Raw genomic sequence first — 14,466 nt, forward strand, 5'->3', positions numbered from 1 at the left:
CAGTTACCACACAGATGGGAAAACTGAGACCCAGAGAGGGCACGGGAGGCTCACAGTCCCCCAGCTGGCGTCTTGCCTGAGGCCTGCTTTCCCACCTGGATGCCTGAGTCACACTGACCTGGCTTCAAATCCTCACTCTATCACCCTGCCTCAGTTTCCTGAGTTTCCTCAGATGTAAGATGGGGAACACAGCACCTCGCTCCCTCCACTGTGGGACACACACATGGAGGACATAGGTGGATGACAGCCCTGTGACTTTGGAGGAGAGTCCTGTCCCTCCAAATCGCAGGTCGAGTCCACTCGGGAGCTCTTCCCAAGTCACAAGTGACAGACTCCCGCAAAGCCATTACTGCAAAGCTGCCCATTCAGCCTCAGAATCCCAAAGCCCACCCCTCACAGTACACACTGCCCAGAAAAGGCAGGCAACTATGCCAGGGTCACACAGCAAGGCCCCAGCATACGAAGACTTTAACTTGAGCCTCCAGCCTCGAGTCTCCCACCCCCCCAAGTGGATCTGGGAGAGCTGAGGAGATGCCAGGGCTTAGCAGCAGCCGGGGGAGGGAGGGAGGCAGGCAGGCAGCTGGGGGTGGTGGGAAGAACTTTTCTTTCCCCGTCTTTAGCAAACCCCATCCCTGTTTCCAAGCTGCGCTCCAGAGTCCTCGCTTGCTGCGTCACCGAACGCAGTCAGCCCGCAGTGGGTGGAAGGAAAGGCTCCCTCCTTTTGGCAGGGACTGGGGGGACAGGGAAAGAGGTGAGGACAGTGAAGGCTCCCTGACACCTCCCAGAAGGAAGTCCAGCTCCGTTCACCCCTGGGGTCAGAGAAGGCTGAGCTGGGAGAGCTCTGGAGACTACACCCCAACACCCCATCGAATAGAGGCCCTGAGGCCCAGAGAGGCGCTGGGACTCAGTCGGGGCACAGCAGCAAATCAGCTCCCCACGCTTACTCCAATCCTCATCTCCTGGCAGCTACAAAGCGAAAGCCTCCTGGACCTACCTCTGTCATCACAGGCTCATCTGTCACTGCAGAAAGAAAAATACCTGGACCCAGAGGCCAAGTTCTTATTCCCCAGCCCTGGCACCACGGGGCACAGAGACACCCCTCTCACCCACCACACCCCACCCCCACACAATCACAAGTACCTGGTCAAGCTCCTGCTGTGGGCACAGTGCTAGGTACACAGCAAGTGCTCAATAAACAGTCTTGTGCTCCATTTATACTCCAGGATGCCCACCCCATTTCTATTATCAAAGACAGAACCCACCCACATCATGTGTTTTCTAACAATGACCCCTCACACACCAAATGTCATTTTAGCCATTTTTGAAGCAAACTCTCAGAGGTGGATTACCTGCACAGGCCTTCTTACACTGAGGGCAGGAAGACACCCGCCTTCTCACGAGCGTCTGCACCCCTGTGACTGAGCCCTGGGGGCTGCTGTGGGGGTCTGCGCCTTCATTGAATGGTCCCAGGAATGAAGCATTTTATTCTCCCTCTGTTCTGCAGGCGCGGTCACTTCTCAGCACCCATGTCACCTCCCAGCCGCCCCCTGCCCCCCAGGAAGCCTGAGAGATGGGTTGCCTACCTGAACTGCGTGTGAGTGAAGAGTAAAGGAGCTGGGAGAGGCCCGGGCTCTCCTCTTATTAAAACCCATGTATTCCACCAAAGCTTCTGGCGGGACCTCAGACATGAGGCACCAATAAGTGGGCACTGACATCCGGGGCACTGTTGAGGTCATTCTCTCACATCAGGCCGACCTCTGCCTCCAGTGTGTGTCCAGGCTCCCCAAGCCAGGATCTGGCTCTGCTACATTTGATTCTCACGGGCCTGACACCCAACCTCCATCCCCACCCATCACTTCTGTTCAATAAATGGGAACTTCGGAATTTCCAGAACATGGGGCTAAGACCAGACTCTAAACGCTAACCGACTTGGATTTATACCCTGGTGCGACCACTTCACCATCTGTGGGGGCATTGGACAACTTACTATAGCTTTCTGTGCCCCCCGTTTCCTCATCTGTAAAATGGGGATAATAATAATAGGGTGTGAAAGGACTAGAGGACAGGCCTGATTTAAGGTGCTTAGATCTGGTGCTCACTGAACAGAGGGCCCAGCCCTCTGCTGGCTCCTGGGATGGTCAGTGATACTTTGCTGAATGAATGGACATTAGCCAAGCATCCTGTTGTTGTTATCACATCGACATCAGCAGGGATCCCCAAGCCTGGTTTTGCAACCAGCCCTGGCGAAGGGTGTAGCAAAATTCTCCAAACAAAATTTGCTTCCATTCATTTTGGGTTTTTGAAAAGGCCACGTCAGACAGTTCGAGGAGGCGGCATTGCAAAACCCAGCAGAGAGGGATCCGGGACCCCACTCCTCAGCTCAGGAAGTGTGCGATCAGTGAACAGAGGGCCCTACACAGTGGCACCCCCAGGGCCCGGTGGCAGAGGGCTCTGGGCTCTGGGTTCACACACACCCCCTTTCTCAGTGATCTTGGACAGATATCCAACTGCTTTGAGCCTCAGTTTTCTCATCTGTCAAATGGAGAAAATACCTCTTTTCATTCCTACCCCTGGGGATGGATGGAAAATGAGGGGATTAAATGTGTTAAGCAAACTATAGAGTGCTGCACACACTCTAAGGCTTCAGTCCTGGTCAGGAGACACTGTGGAGGGGGGTGTAGTAAAACAGCCCCCCCCCACCACCACCACCACCATAAGACACAACGAAAGTCTCGTCACATCATGTGAGTTCTAAAGGGCCTTCCACAGAATCTGACGAAGCAGGGGGTGGGCTTGTCTTCAGTCTGACACGGGAAGACTTTCCTCAGTGATAGCCTTTCTCAAAAAGGGTGCAGTGAGAGTTTGCCTAACAGGGCGCTCCCTCCCAATGAAGCCAGCCCCTGAACTCCCTTAATTTCCAGGGTCATCTCTTAGAATGTCTGAGCCTCCTCAGAACCCTGTTGACCCCACCCTGAGTCCCAACACACTACCCTCCAAAGCCACTAAGGCAAACCAAGCCCTGTGACAGCCCCTCACATGCCCAAAGAAGAGGCAGGGGTCTTGAGGCCTCCCTTCCTAGACTCTCAGGTTCACAGACTCAGACTGTGTGAATGCAGAGAGATCCAAGCATTCATTTTATCAAGAGAACCCAGAGAGGGGACACATCTCATCCAGGCCACACCGCAAAGGGCTCCTAGCACAGACTGGATACCCACCATGAGCACACACTGCCCACCTCCCTGACCAGCCTCCCTGTGGCCCATTCAGGAGGACCACCTCCCCCCTTGTGGACACATGACCCACCATCCCTAAGCCTGCCCAGCACTTGGCTGCCTCCCTGCCTTTATCCAGGCCATCCTCTCAGCCAGCAGTGCCCCTCCCCGCCATTCTCCATCCACCCAAATCCCTCTAATCCTCCAAAATCCACTCCAGATCTCATGCCCGTCCTCCAGGAACTTCCTACAGATCCAAACTAGTGGGCCCTTCCCAGGGCTAGGACAGCACCAGCCTCCATCGCTGGGAGGGGCCTGAAAGGATGACCGCTGTTTACAGAGCAGGGCCCCATGGTTTTGACTCTGTCCCCAGGCCTGCCACACGGCTGGGCACTTAGTGGCACTTAGGAAGCACTGGTGGCCCAAAGAAGGAATAGAAGACTAAGAAACGGAGGAGCGAACAGCTGGTAACCTAGTCAATGACAGAAGGGATGAAAAAGTAAGCAGGTGATGACGTGAGCAAATGAACTGGTGCGGGAACAAATTCCTAACCAGACGGGCACAGTAAACACACCCCAAAGACATAGGGTCCTGCTCACACGTAGCCCTTCACCCTCTTTCTTCTAAAGCCTCTGGGGTCCCATAGACACACTGGGATTTTAGAGGCCATGGGCCTCTAACTCCAACAGAGCCCAGACAAATGCCTCTGGGTTTACAGACCCATTTGGAGGCCAGGAACTCAGAGGCACGGTTGCGTTGGCAACCTCCATGTCCTACCACCCAGCCCTCAACTCAGAACAGCCCAGACCATGCCCACCCATTCATCTGGCCAAGGAAAAAAAAATGGAGTGAGGACCCAGAATGAGCCAACACCTGTCCTCAACAGCACGGTAAGGGAATGAAGAGGCAGATGCGACCCCGCCCCTCCCCACACCAACCACACAAAGAAGCGTCCAGTGATAAGGAGCAGTGACTGGGTAGTGAAGGCAGAGGCCCACAGGGCTGTGATGGTGGTGACTGGGGCACAACCTGGCCTGGGGCTTTCTTCTGGAAGTGCTGCCTAAGTTGAGACCTGGACAATAAGCAGGAGTTAAGTAGGCAAAGGTGGGAAGTTCAGGCAGAGGCCCCAGCACGTGCAAAGACCCTGAGTGTGGACGGAACACAGACTGTTCCAGCAACTGAATGCAGATCAGAGGACTGGAGCCAAAGACGAGGAAGGGGGTACAAGATGTGGCTAGACAGTTAGCTAGGCAGGGGGAGAAGGCTGGGCCTCCTCCTGGGAGCCGAGGGCATTTATTGAGTACTGACTGTGTGCTTCAAAAAAAAATCTGAATTCAAAATTTCATTAATTCACATTTAGAATGTTTAAGTGGCAGTGTTTCAATGCACTGTAGTCATAACACTATTTTTAATGCTTTTTTGAATGAATGAATGAATGAATGAATGAATGAATCTATCAATCAATCATAGATGTAGGAAAGGGTAGAGACCACCTGCTTCCTGTCACGTAGAGTGCCCAGCACAATTTCTCAGAGCGTTCCCATCGTGTAGAGATGCTGGCATTTATAAAGCCAGTGGCCCATAAACCACACGAGAACGTAATGAGATGCCAGTGGGTACTCCTGGTACATCCAAGACGTCACTGAGTCTTCCGAAAGCTCCAAAGTACACAATCTACCTTAGTTCCTAAGTGCTGCACGGGCTCTCTTCAAAAACACCAACTCAGTTGCCTAGGGCACAGCACTCAAACCTGCAGCTCCATCTCAAGGTTGGCAGCAGCTGGATGCTACCCTGGGTCACACATAATTCAGCCACCAGGCTCGTTCTACCTGACACTTTCTCTCCAGTCAGGCCCTATACTGTCCCCATTGCAAAGCACAGACTGCCTCCCAGCACAAACAGGCTCCTTGAGGGTGGGGACCCCATCCAGTTATCACATGTCCCCAGCACCCAGCAAAGGCCTAGCACAGCCTCTGATGGATGAACAAGGGGAGGGTACCATGAACGCCACACACAGGCACTCTCAAAGTTATGCTGTCTCGCTCTAGGACAACCCAGAAGCCCTGGCATACCCCTGCCACAGCACAGGCACACGCGCGCGCACACACGGGCCTGCCCCATGTGCACAGCCAGTGTCTCCAGGAGCTGCTGAGAACACATTCAATGTCTGCTGATAACTGGCTGTCAGCAGCCAGCTCTGGGCCTGGCAGTGGCTCCCAACACTCCAGCCACCAATAAGCCACCCAGCTCTGCAGCCCCACCCAGCTCTGCTGCTCACAGGAGTCTGGCTCAGGCCCCTCAGGGCACCCTGGGACCAGGCAGCCCATGGTCCTCTCTGTGGGACAGAAACTGTGCTCCTCCAACAGCCACTCTCTGAGATGGTCTTGTACAACCTCACTCCACCACCACCTCAAGTCTGGCAGACACAGCCCCCTCCCATGGTGAAGGCGCAGAGGCAGAGAGAGCCAGGACCTCCGGAACTGGGCAGGGAGGAGCAGTCTAGCCTCAGTCCCAGGCCCCAGTCTAGCCACCCTTGGGGCCGGGGACTGCAGCCCCCTCTCCCTCTGTCATTTCCACTTCCAGGCAGGTGGGGGTGCAGGAACCCTCCCCCCATGAATGCTGCCCTCCAAGACTGAGGCTTCCATCCTCAGAGCACCTCCTTCACCCCTCACCCTCACCCCTACAACTGGCCTTGGCCAACCCATAACCCCTTCCCCATTTCATTTTTTCCCACAATATCAACAGTCTCTGGCAGCCCTTCTGCAACACTGGCAATGGGGAGGAAGAGGGGGAGAAGGGTGAGGGATGAAGGCAGAGAGGAATGGAAGGATGGAGGGGAATCGGAGGAGGTAGGTTCCGTAGAAAGAGGCCAGGGGCCATCACATGTCCAGACAGCACATGTCCCTCCCAGAAGGCCCGGCACATCTGGACCCAGCTGGCTTCGCTGGCCACCTGGTCCACCTGCCACCCGCTCTGAACACGAACCCCTTTCACCATGGGGCGCCGCACGTGGGGGCCTCCCGTAGCCATGTGAGAGCCCCCCCCAGCCCAGGTGCCGGGTCAGCCCGGCCCCTCCTGGGCACGCAAACAGAGAGGGGGAACTATGCAGCACTGGAGGGTGGGGTTACCCTCGCTCCCTCCCAAGATGCCAGGACCAGGGGAAAGAGCTCCGGAAGGGGGGAGCCGGCTGGGCATGCTCCCCGGGCTACTGAGGTGGGATGGAGGAATGCCCCGGCTGGCTGGCAGAGCCCTCCTTCTTCTTAGCTCCAAGGCTGGTGGGCAGTAGAGGGGTCTGCCTAACCCCATGGCTGCCCTGTAGATTGGGGGTCGGACATGAAGAGGGGCTTCCCAGCTTTGGCAGCCCCTTGACATGGGGGAGTCTGCGGGAATAAGAGCTGAAACGGGGGTCTGGCCCTGGATACGGGGTCCGGGCCCCAGCGCTACTGCCCCCAGGTTTGAGGCTCCAATGAGACCTAGATTGGGGATCCAACCAAGAGAAGGGGGCTTCCCAGCCGCAGAGCCGCCCCCTCGGATGAGGGGCTCAGAAGACAGAACTGGCAGGGGGAGGGGGCTTTTCTGCGCCAGCACCGCCCCTCGGTTTAGGGAGGTCTGTCCCAGAGGAGACCCAGATTTGGGGATGCTGCGGAGGGACGGGGCATACCAGCCCCGGACAGGGGATCCGGGCCACGGCGCGCGCGCCACCCCCGCGCCCTCACCTGCGCCCGGCGCCTCCGGCCCACTCGTCCACTGTGCTGCACCGCTGCCGCTCGGGTCCCTTAGCGGGTCTGTTCGCAGTTCCGCCCGCTTAGGCCCTGGCCCCAGCCTCGGCCCGCGGGTGCCCCATGCCTCTCTTCTGGCCGGCACGGCGCCCCAGATGCGGCTGCGGGAGGAGGAGCCGCGCGGCCCGGCTCCCCAGGAGCAAGAGCGGCGGGGAGGGGGCGGGAGGCGGGGAGATGCGCGCGGGGGAGGGGGGCGCGCGGCTGCGCTCAAAACCAGGCGCGGATCCGGCCACTGGCCTGGGTGGGGGGCGCCGTACCCAGCGCCCACCCACATCCACACCCCCGCAACCCGGGGGAGGGGGAGTGTCTCCGTAGCCAGCTACGCTTGGTCGCGAGCCGGAAGGGCGCTTAGAGAGCCGCGGTTGGACGCCCAGAGAGTGTGGGCTACTGGCACAAGGTCACACAGCACAGGCTGCGGTAGCGTAGAAACCTGGAACCCCAGACTACAGTGCTGGTCAGCAGGAACCTTTGTTGATGATGGCCGGCCAGTGGAGAAAGAAAACTGAGGCCCACACCAGACAAAACAGGCCCAGGTCACACCAGCAAGTCAGGAGGCCCCTGGGATTTGAACTTGGGGGTTCCTGCCTCTGGAAATGTATGCCCCCCTCCTGGTGACCAGTTTTCTGCAGAACCCTCTTCCAGGTACTTTCTTGCGCATGGCCACACAGGGGTTAAAAACAACCCCTAGAGTCGGATAGACCTGGGCTGAGTACCCATCCTATTTTTCCTGGGGCTCGGTGATCATAGACTAGATACTGCTCCTTCCGAGCCCTAGTTTGCCCACCTGTAAAATGGGACAACAGCAGTATAATACTATCCCCAACTTGGGTTGAGGACCCAAAGAGATAAGGAATGTCAGCTCCTTGTTGGTGCCTGGCGTTATAGGTATCACATGAATTTGCTCACCCTCCTGGCTCCCACATACAGCCGTCCCCTAAGAATGCTAGTTGAATGCAAACAGTCAGAACAATGTTAAAGGGTAGCATTTATGGCTTCTCACAGACCTTTTTCCATCCATTCATTCCCTACCATCCATTCACCCTGCCCGCATTCCCCATCCCAGAAATTTCTGTTCCAGTGCTTCTCTGCCTTTCCCTGTGCCTGTGTTGCCCTCCCACCTTCTCTACCAGACAACTCCTATACATTCATGGAGGCCCAGAGCAATCTATTGCATACCCCAGCGGCTCCCATTCCCTAAGTGTCCGCCCATGCTTCCCTTCTCCATTCCCAGTGTGTGGTCTAGGTTTGTCTCTGTCTTTGGGGGCCTTGACACCTGTGGTGAGAGGATATCACTCAAAGGAGATGATCAAGCAGGACCAACACTGCCTAAGAGAGTTCCCTGGAGGAGGTGGGGCTTCAGCCGGACCTGGAAGGAGAGGTGAGTTTGGAGCTCTGTGGGGAGGAAGGAGAGTATATGGCAGGCAAAGAAGGGGTTGTATGTTTGGGCAGGGTGTCAGGAGGGAGGAGAATAGACTGCCTAGAGCAGCTGAGAAGACCTTATCATCCGAGCTGGGAGGCAGCGAGAGCCAGGGGCTGGACAGCAACCTGGTGATATAAGGTCAGGTCGAAATGAGCAGGCTTTGCCCTTGAGAACACCTCTCACAAGGGTCCCAGGAGACTTCTACAAAGATGTTTATAGCAGCATCATTGGTAATAGTGAAAAACTGAACACAGCCTAACTGTCCATCATCCAGAGACTAGATAAATAGTGATGAATTCAGACAATGGAAAACTCTCCACGCAGCAATCCTCAAAATAGCTGAATTCAAGCCACGCACATCCATGAGGATAAACCTCAAAAACACACTGTTGATTCAGTTTGTGAAAATTCGGAGTTGTACACTTATGATCTGTGTACTCTTTGTATGAATTTTATACTTCATACAATTTTTTTAAAATAAAAAATATACATTGATGGATAAAAAACCAAGTTGCACATGGAAAACACAGTTTGACGCCAGACGCATGAAATTTGAAAATATGCAGCACAATACTACTATTGTTTAGGGACACATACATATGTAATACAAGTGTAAACACACGTATGAGAGTGATAAATAGCAAATTCAAGAAAGAAGTGACCCTTAGGAAGAGAGGAAAGGGAATGTAAAAGGGGCTTCAAATATACTTGAAATGGTTTATTTCTTAAGCTGGATGGTGGGTACATGGGTGTTTGTTATGTTATGTTGATCTCTCGACTTAGACATTTTTGTGAACATGAAATATTCAATAATGTAATAATACTTTTTTTTTAAAATCAGGGGGTGCCTGTAAAGGCAGTGGGGAGCCATTGCTGGTTCTTGAGCAGGGTTGTGATATGGTCAGAGATTGAAGGGGCAAGACTAGACAAGAAAGGTCAGGGAGGCTGGTGTGACAGTCCAGATACAAAGTTCGAAGGACTGAGCAATGGGGACCGAGACAGAGTTATGAGAGCGAGAGGAAAGATGGGAGAGGTTTAGAGGAGTAAACAACCAGCAAGGAACACAATTTAAATGCTGACAGGGCCTAAGCAGGGCGTGAGCATGGAGTCATGGGGACCGTGACACATGGTCTGGCAGGGGCAGCCCCTACTCAGCGCCAGCTGATTGTTGCCATGTAGGAAAGGAGGCCCAATGGGAACACATCTTCTCATAGTTTTTCAAGAGAAATAAGCAATTCAAAATTTTTTAAATGCAAAATCTCCTACATTTTGAATGATGGCAACTAAATAGAAAAAAAATTTTTTTTTTATTCTGTCGGGGCCAAGTTGTACAGATTTGCAATCTCTTCAGTGAGGACGAGGCTCTAAGAGACGCAATGAAGGGACAGTAACACCAGATTTTCCTGCCTGTGAGGCTGAATAGTCTCACAACCAGCAGTCAGGGAGGGCTTCCTGGAAGAACTGCCACTGGGCAGTGAAGGGGGAAGCTATTTCAGACTGAGAAAACAGCAAATGCAAAGGCAGGGGTTGAGTTGAGTGAGCCCAAGAGAGAGATGCAAAAACCAGTAGGGCTTTTCACAGAAGGGAAACCGATGTCCAGGAAATGCATGAGGGGATGCCTGACCTCATCGGTCATCAGGGAAATGCAAATCAAGACCATGATGCTATGCTAAGTCACACCCTCTCAATTGGAAAAAACAAGAAAGGCTGACAATATCCAGTGTCAGGGAAGCTGGAGGTCCCTGCAGCTCTTCCCTACTGCTGAGGGGAGGGTGCACCAGTGTACACAGTGACCCAGCAAATCTCCCAGATCCGTGTGCTCAGGAGACACCTGTGCACGCGTACCCTCAGCCAGTGCTTCTCAAACTTTAGCATGGGTAGGAATCCCCCAAGGACCTTGTTGAAAGGCAGATTCTGATTCAGCGGATCTAGGGCAGGGCCCAAGATTCTGCATTTCTAACAAGTTTCCAGATGATGCCGAGGCTGTGGGTCCCTGGACCACATTTTGCAGAATGTTAGGAGCAATGCAGAACATCCAGAGCAGCAGTGTTTGTCAAGGCAGAAAACCTGAACACAATCCAATTATCTATTGACAGGAGAATGAACAAATAAATCGTGGAATAGTCACACGGCCCTCAAAACAAAGGAATTGCAATGACACACATAACATGGACAGACTCTCACCAACATAGCACGGAGTTAAAAAAAGAGAAGACTGTACACAGCATACCTTTTAAGATAAAATTAATAAATGAGTAAAAACAAACAAGAAATTGTTTAGGCACTCATACATGTAAGAGAACAAAAAAACAAAGAAATTAGGGAAGGATAAACTCAGAATGCAGAATATTAGTGACCTCTGCGGTGGAGTGCAGAGGTGGATGTCAGATTTTGGTTCTGTTCTAGTTCTTGGGGTGGGCAGTGGTTACAGGTGTACATGTTATGTTATGTTATGTTTATACTATATTGTATTATATCACAGACATAAGGCCATGCATGGACTAATGCTGAGATCACGTCATGAGCCAAGGAGACTTGAAATTCAGTTGTGTGGACCTGAGGTCCATATTTTAATGGGGAGAGAGACTCACAGAGACTCAAAGAGAGCTGGTGAGACTGAGAGAGATGAGAGAGTTGAGTACAGGGTGTTCAAACACAAGCACAGCATGGAGTGCTCAGGGCGCTGAGGGGAGAGGTTGTGGGACGAGGGGATGATTGCCCGACCCGGCCCAGAGACAAGGAGGAAGCTGATGCGGCCAGAGGAGGCTGTGGCATCCTGGGCGGCAGATTCTCAGCCACTCCCTGCCATCAGCCCACTAGCTCAGACTGTGCAGGGACCAGAGATGTGGGCTTCAGGAAGGACCCTGGAAGAGGATGGGATGACTCAAACCAAGTGGAGAGAGTCCACTTGGCAGCAGGTGGCCTCCAGCAGCCCTGGGTAATAAATGACCAGCTCTGAGAATGACCAGATCCAGGGAGTGACCACATCGAGCTAATGATGAGACTTGGCTTATAACCAAACCAGACAATGTCCAGATCCGTCAAGATTGGAACAGGGGATGCCTGGCCCCAAATCAGGTCAGGCTGAGCCAGCCCCTGGGGAAGTGGAGAGGAAGGAGTATCCAGGGCCCCTGCAGCCAGGATGGGTTGGCCTCCCTCTCCAGGCCCCATCCCTCTCACGGAACTTTCTCTCCCCTAAAGAGCCATTGGGTCTGACCCCTCCTTGCCGTCACTCCCCCTGCCCTGGCTCAGCCTCTGCATCTCCTGACTGGACTATCTTGGCAGCCTCCTTCCAGGGCTCCTGTTCCAGTGCCCCCCTTACCACACCTGTCCCAGTGACATCTTTCTATTACACAGATCTGACTGTGTCCCGCCTCTGCTGAGAATCCTGCATTGTCTCCCTATCACCTGCGGAGAGAGCTGGAACTGCTTGGCCTGGTATTTGAAGCCCTTCGACATTTGGCCCTTGTACCCTCTGCTAATTCAGTTCTGCTCAAGTCCCACCCCTTAGGTACAGGCTCTGCGGTCTCTCCTGAAGATAAGAGGTTTCCCATCCCAGCCTGGGCAGGCCCTTTTTCCTGGCATGCCTCTTCCCCACTGAAGACTCACATTTCAAAATTCAACTCGAATGTCACCTATTCTAGGGAAATTTTCCCTGACTTCTACACCCCACTCTCCATTCCTAGTTTGTCATCCCCCCAAATTCTTCATTCCCCCCCCCTTAGTATCATCAAGCATTTCTTTCTTTTTCCTTTAGCTTTACTGGGGCATAATCGACAAATACAAATTGTATATATGTAAGTTGTACTACTTGATGTTTTGATATATGTACACCTTGTGGAATGATCACCACAGTCAAGCTTCTTCACACACCCATCACTTCACAGAGTTTTGGGTTTTTTCCATGTGGTAAGAACACATAAGATCTACCCGCTTAGTACATTTCAAGTATACAATACAGTGTTGTAAACTACATATTCCCAAAACACTTCTGGTGACAAAGACACACTACGTCTCAAACCCCTTAGAGCAAACGTTCTTGGCACCCACCCTGGAGTCCAGCTGCAGCTGCAGTGGACAGCTCCCACACACTGGTGCCCCACAAACACTCACCAGATCTCCCACTTTTCTGGATTTTCTGAGGTCACAAGAGCTTTCTCAGCCCCAGCACAGGACAACTTGGGAACTTAGGGGAGTTGACACCCTCGGGGTCAAACTTCAGTCATGGGGGATGGGAGTCAGGGGGTAAATGCCCAGCCTCGCTTACTTCAGGGAAACAGTTCTGAGGCGTCTTCTCCACTGTTTCTCCAAAGGTCCCCAACATGATGGAGTTCCAGTGACCGCTTGCTAATGCATCTTTTATTGATTTTCTCTCCTTCCGTCTTACTCTCCACACTCTCTCCTTCCTGCTTCCTAGGATTACCTCCCCAAAAAACAACCCGCATTCAAGTCCCTATCTCAGGAACTGCTTTTGGGGGAACCCAAACTAACACCTGTTTGCTTCTATCTCTCCTATAAGACTGGAAATAGCTCCTTGAGATGCAGGCCACGTTGAATTCGCCTCGAATTGTGGCATCCAATAGTCTGGCATCCCGACTATGCTGCTTGCACTTGTGTGACCTTGGCTAGATCACTTCCTTACACCCATAGGCTCAGCCAAAATAAGTAGGAGATTCCCAACCTGTTAATGAAATATATCCTGTGGGGGGTAGGTAGGACTTCATCCCTTCCTTCTTCCCTGCATTTTCCAGTAATTCTGAGTATTCGTGTATTCTTTTGCTTTGTTTTCACAGTGTGGAAGGAGTGTGGGAAGGGATGAGTAGGCCTGTGTTCAAATCTTGGCTTTGTTGCATTCTGGCTGTGACTGGGCAAATCACACTCTCTGGGCCTCAGTTTCCACATCGGGAAAATGGACACAAGCACAAACATCTACTTTGGTTGTGACTTTGACCATGGGAACACTTTGTAAACCACAAAGTGAATTGGAAGCCTGAGTTGTTGTCATCCCTGGGCTGGCATCAGGCCTGGCATTGAGGAAATGCCTGGGAAATGTTTGGAGAATAAAATGAGCTCAGCTAGTAGTGGAAACCCCACAGTGCTCCTTCTCTCCTCCATTCATTCAGTGTTCACTGCCACCCACTTGGGCCAAGCCCTGTGCTGGGCACTGGGGATGCAAAGTTGCAGGAGGAACATCTCTGGCCTGAGGAGGCTTGCCCTCTTCAGGGGAGACCCAAGAAAACCCACCATTCCCAGAGAGGCCCTGACCGAGTATAGGGGAAATATAGGAAGGCCTCTAGGAAGAGGTGATGCCCGAGCTGCACAGGATTTAGTCTGATGAGCAAAGGGAGAACAGAGAGGACATCCCAGCATGAGGGAACCGTGTGCACAAAGGCCAGACTGGGCCCATGAAGCCACTACGGGCAGATCATTGGGGCCGAAGCCTCAAGAGTTCACAGGTGAAGCCAGAAAGGTCAGCAAGGGCTGGATCATCACAACCTTGAGGTCCTCCGAGGAGTCACGAGTTTCAACGTTTCAAGGTGATGGGCAGCTATGGAAAATGAGGATGAGCCTGGAAAGAATCCTTGATTTTCTTTGTGAACCAGGGCAACTCATTTAGCCTCTCAGAGCCTCAGTTTCCTCATCTGTACAATAGGGGGAAATGTCACAAGAGGATGTTGGAAGGAGGACTTGAAATCAAGTGAGTTCGTTGCCTGGCACAGGAAGATGCTCAGTGGATATGAACTGAGTGAGTGAGTGAGTGAGTGAGTAATGAAGTCCTGCCAGGCCAGGAGCACCTTCACTCACACTGCCCTAAGCCTAGGATTCAGTTCCCTCCTCTAATCCTACCTTCTCCTTTCCCAGCCCCTTGTCACAGTGCCTCCTACTTGCCCACAGGACAACAACCTGGAGGGCTGGGACTTTTCTAGGGTCGTCAAGTGAGTCAAACACACCGCCAGGTCCAGTGTTCAGTCCCTGCTCCGTGATGCCAGAAATGCTTTTTCTCTGCCCCTTGATATAGATTTACTTCCAGGCCCTGGCTGGTGTTTTGTGGGAT

The 14,466-nt window shown here is 52.9% G+C and overlaps 1 protein-coding gene across 8 annotated transcripts in view; it reads right to left on the reverse strand.

Annotated features, from left to right (window-relative positions):
- DLGAP4 (DLG associated protein 4) overlaps positions 1-14,466 on the reverse strand; it is a 234,140-nt gene that overhangs the window by 184,820 nt on the left and 34,854 nt on the right. For 2 of the 8 annotated variants that reach the window (XM_074317781.2, XM_019732775.3), the window contains exon 1: positions 6,929-7,148. The exons of 1 other annotated variant lie outside the window; for it this stretch is intronic. The gene's annotated coding sequence lies outside the window, so the exon portion shown is untranslated. Of the gene's footprint in view, positions 1-6,928; positions 7,155-14,466 lie in introns of those variants that run through there. 5 more of the 8 variants (XM_088789145.1, XM_019732757.3, XM_074317784.2 and 2 more) reach the window with 4 other exon arrangements.

This window comes from Rhinolophus sinicus, chromosome 13 (genome assembly GCF_057876585.1).
Source record: "Rhinolophus sinicus isolate RSI-liver-muscle chromosome 13, RSI-T2T, whole genome shotgun sequence".
Lineage (NCBI taxonomy): Eukaryota > Metazoa > Chordata > Mammalia > Chiroptera > Rhinolophidae > Rhinolophus > Rhinolophus sinicus.